The sequence below is a fragment of the Aedes aegypti genome, chromosome 2 (assembly GCF_002204515.2).
Source record: "Aedes aegypti strain LVP_AGWG chromosome 2, AaegL5.0 Primary Assembly, whole genome shotgun sequence".
NCBI classification, from domain to species: Eukaryota; Metazoa; Arthropoda; class Insecta; order Diptera; family Culicidae; genus Aedes; species Aedes aegypti.
This window is the reverse complement of record NC_035108.1, coordinates 177,525,970-177,530,735: the sequence shown is the minus strand read 5'-3', so window position 1 is coordinate 177,530,735 and position 4,766 is coordinate 177,525,970. Positions and strand designations below refer to the sequence as shown.

General features: G+C 35.3%; 1 long non-coding RNA gene across 1 annotated transcript; it reads left to right on the top strand.

Annotated features, from left to right (window-relative positions):
• The first annotated feature begins 3,880 nt into the window (after window positions 1-3,880).
• On the top strand, window positions 3,881-4,272 carry LOC110675444. The gene is made up of 2 exons (XR_002499499.1): window positions 3,881-3,992; window positions 4,050-4,272. It is a non-coding gene; the product is annotated as an uncharacterized LOC110675444 (long non-coding RNA).
• Window positions 4,273-4,766: the final 494 nt, after the last annotated feature.

Sequence of the window (4,766 nt, the reverse complement as noted above, 5' to 3'; positions counted from 1 at the left end):
ATACATCCTTTTGAAAAAAATAATAGAGTATAACTATATCGGGTTGTCATTCATCGTGATTATTGAAAGATATATGTAGTGAATTAGGCTTTATAATTTACAGAAATGCATTAAGCGTGCATTCGAACAGTTTACACGGGTAAAAATGCGGCAAACAGGAGAAAGAGTCATGATTTCGGGGGGAAAGTGTGTTTTCATGTTATGAAAATACACCATGACCAAAAGTCATGAAATCATGAAGCATTTTACCGTAACGCCGGCTGTACGTTACGTTTTCAATTTTTAGCGAAGAAAAATGGCCATTAAAATTCTCAAATCATGAAGCATGTATGCTGGAAACATGAATAAAATTCTTGGATTTAGTCATCTGTCATTTATGATTCCTATTTTTGATACGAAAAGTGGCAATTCCGGTCATGAAATCATGAAGCAGAATCTGATATCATGAACACAGGTCATGAAAACATAAGCACTTTTCATGTATTCAGATGCCTGTCATTTATGATTCGAATTTTGGTGCTGAAAAGTGGCAACTTGAGTCATGAAATCATGAAGCAGGATCCCTGAATCATGAACTCAGTTCATGAAAACGAAACATTATACGTCAATTCAGATCCCAGTTTATATTTGCCATTGGTGAACAAATAAAATAAAGTTTTACTGCTTTTGTGCCGATAGTTTCGTAATAAACCGTGAAAACATTCCACAAAAGTCAACCTAACGAGTGTGACATCTTGAGCAGGAACGCGAACATTCGGTGGTTAGATTTGTACGCAAAATGTTGTTTCGAGCATCAATTGAATTGGTAAATGGTCCCTGGGCTGGTGGATTGCATGAGTCATGGAACACTCCTTAACAACTCTGCGGATGTGGAAAGTGGAACTGGATCATCTGGCTGCCGAAGGCCTTTTGTGACCTGCTCTGTTATAGGACGTGAGGTATGCATCACTTCCGAACAGTAAAATCGCCGATGAGCTTGTCAAGCAAAATCTTCGCTCAAAGTGAAACATTGCCCGGTTCTGCAAAGTCACGATTAAGTAAGTACATTGATTGTGTCGTGAAACAATGTTGGAACTCACGAGAATTTCACCAAGAATGTCATCGATATGATGGCAAGGTTCCGAAGAATTTAAACTTTTTCAAAACAATTTTTTTTATAATTTCACTAGAAAAGATCACCGATCGCCACGAGACACGTTGACTAAGGTGAAAAAAGTGACAGTTAGATTTGTGTAACGCCCTGAGCATACGAATTCTTGCATAATAGTCACGATTTCATGACTTTTAGTCATGATATCATGAAACACAAAATTTTATGAAATCATGACTTTTTGTTCATGAATCCGGCAACTGACTACCTCAAAATTAGAGTATTAGAACCGTTTGGAATAGCGTTGAATAGAATTGATGATTATGATGACGAATGACTATATAGCTGTGTGAGTGCATCTTGCGTTGCAGATGAATGGCGTAATCGTCGTTGGAAGTTAGAAGAAAGAGAGAGAGAAGGAGGGATTGGCTGTTAGTTATCGGTCGGGACGAGACGAGATGTAGAAGAAATATTTTTTAGTCTAAAAAGTAGTTTTGCGAAGAGAGGTTTGCAGTGCGCGACAGTGCTTAATTCATCGTTTTGAACGCAGTTGTTTGTGATTCGGTTCGTTCACTACAATAAATACCTACCATACAAATTTGATTCAAGGTTTTTTTTTATAGTTCTTTATAACTCCTGGGTGGGGTTTTGAATAAGAAGATCAACAAAATTTGAGTATGCCCTTGTTGCGATGTAACCTACAAAAGCATAGTTGTGAAAAAAAGTATATCACAATCAATTGATTTTTCATAGGCTTATGTGCTATACAAAACCATTACAGAACCAATTCATCACTAACCAGATACACGATTTTCTGGAAACTAAAACAGAAAGTTTCACAGAATCTATGAATCACTCTGCTTTTACCGTGTAATATAATGAAACATGATTTCGATTTTTGAGTGAGACATGTAAAATCAAGCTTTGCAAGTGTTATGGTATTAAATTCAATGGTTTCAATTAATAACAGATACTCCTGCAACTTTCACTACTACTGCTTTCTCTTCATTCACAATTATACTAAAATTACATTTAATTATATTGTTTTGTTTATCAGCATTACATTAGAACAACTCCAAATTTTGTCGATAAGAGAGTGTCCGCCTAAGAGGTAACAAATATCATAGTCGGGGGTAACACAGATCGTTTTTTTTTCGATATTTTTTAAAATATTTCTTTTGAAAATTCAAAACTTGCAAGTTTTATGTTTGTAAGACAAGTACTGGCACCCATCGCTCGTGAGTACATATTGGATTTTGTTTTCCGAAAATGTTGAGCCTGTTTAAAAGAATGTTGTGTACGATTTTCTGATTCAGATGATATGGGGTAACACTTATCACCCATCTAAACAATGAAAATGTCATCACTTACTTAAATCGTGGCCCTGAAGCCAAATACGGAAATCAAACCCTTACAAGTAATTTGATTTTTAGTTATTTTAAAACTAAATACACCTTGGACCTCGGAGTACGCCTTAAAGTAGGTAATGTCATAAGGCAATGTCTGTATTCTACATGTTAATTTGTCAATTTTATGAAAATATTGACAACAGAATCGATTTTGGCGATGCCATTTTTGTAAAAACTATTTTCCTTGCTTATATCGCTTGCAAAACTCATTTGAGACAATGGAAAATTAACATACGAACAAAACTCAATTATTGCAACTACCTTAAATTTCAGCAGCTTTTGATATGAAGTAACAAAAGTACTATTCGTTTATTGAATACATTCCTTTTAAGAATGCTGATTCGAACTTAGGAGGGACATTAAGACATAAGATCAATTAGCTATTTGTTTGAATTGAACTCAAAATTTTTCGTCATTCTTTCAAAAGCTTGTAAGAACAATCAGCGATTGATTTGAAGAGAATAGAAATAATATAGCAACATGATATTTTAAAACTTTTTCAATAACGAATAGATTTTTTTCAGAAATAGAAAGAAATGTATTTTTTCATCAACATAAATTTCTGTGTGTATCAACAGATATTTTGTTTTTAGTGCCCCACTGTGAACGCACGACCGGTGGTGTTGCTGCTTGCTGTATGTTCTGCAAAAACAACAGCATCAACGACGAGTCAACTAGGAAAGCGCATATGCCTTTGCTTTACTCTCGGATCAGCATTGTCGAAGAGTGATCCTAAGCACGTGCTGGTTATGCTCGGTACAAGAACCTGCTAGCATCCGTGATACAGATGCTTATTAGATTGAAGTCTCTATCGGTGGTCAGTGAAAGGAGACGAACCTTTTAAACAATGTGATGATTGTACCCTTTTTTTAGGTTTAGCTTCAAGAACTATAGTTAGAAGTTTGTTTACATCTTGTGTGTTGCCCTGTGTTAACGAAAAAGCATTAGCAACTTATCTAGCTCCTGTTTCGTTGTATATTACAGTCAAACCCCCATAAGTCGATATCTGAAGGGACCATCGACTCATGAAAATATAGAATCATGGAACAGATATTTTTCGAGAAGCTGTTTAAGAATGGTTTCTCAACCGGTGGTCCGCGGACCCCTAGTCGTAACAATTCAAAAGGGCCAATTCTCAGATCGATGATTCAGAGAAAAATCGATGTGAATATTCACTCTTAAAAATAATGAAAAAAAAACCATGGACGTAAGCCATAGTATGACTGAATGGCACACAGGCATTGCATTCAATCTCATCTTTCGATCATCTGAGCAAGATACGGATCAAATATTAAGATATTATCTTGGAGCTCTTTGATCGAATTTTTAACTTCATCTTTGACTCTCTTGTTTCAAGATGAAATTTTATCATCTGAGCAATCCGTACATCAGTAAGCCATAATCAGAAAGATTCAAAACAGACCGTCTGTGACGTCCGGGTATTTTCTGACCTAAAAGAAGTAAATATTAACTGAAGATATCAACCAACGGTAGTAAGTAGATAATTCGTTCCTTGAGTAAATCAAATTTCATTTTTTATATTTTTATAGGTTTGGATGGATTCTATTGAGACCACGCACATAATGTGTTCGTGTTTTCTTCGAAGACTACAAAGGCAAGTTTCAAGCATTAGGGTCACTGAATGGAGCGCTTGAGCAGAAATCTGTCTTGAGTAATGAAGAAAATAGAATAGGATGAGTCTGGATTGCAAAAAATAAAATCTTTCATATAAAATGAATTAAAAGTTTCCTTCGTGATACATTCATAATAAAATGCTTCTTTCATTGCTTTGCCCTTCTTACTTGAACCTTAGCAGATAAAATTTGTCTGTAAATCACGTCACACGTTACAAAAGTTTAAATAAAAACTGATATCTTCCCACGAAACTGCACGCATTTCTTGTTCAAGAGGAATTTATGAATTCCTGATGAATCTTCTGGCCCAAGCAATATTCATCTAGCAGATACTGTGGTAGCGGGAGAAGCTTTCATTTCATTTGGCATAAGTTTCAGAGTTACTAATTGTACTGTAATACAATTTTCCACCAAGGACTTGTTTCTGTAATACTATTTTGCTCCAACCGCATATTGTAGGTAGAAAAATCCCGAATTTGCAAAATGCAAGGGCTCATTAGAATTATTTAAAATCAGAACTCAATCAAAGTTCAGTCACATTCAGCACTATTTTTCATAATTTTTCACTTCCAAACTCAGCGGTTCATCAACGGATCTAACTTATTCAGCACGTAGCATTGAAAGCAAAAGAAA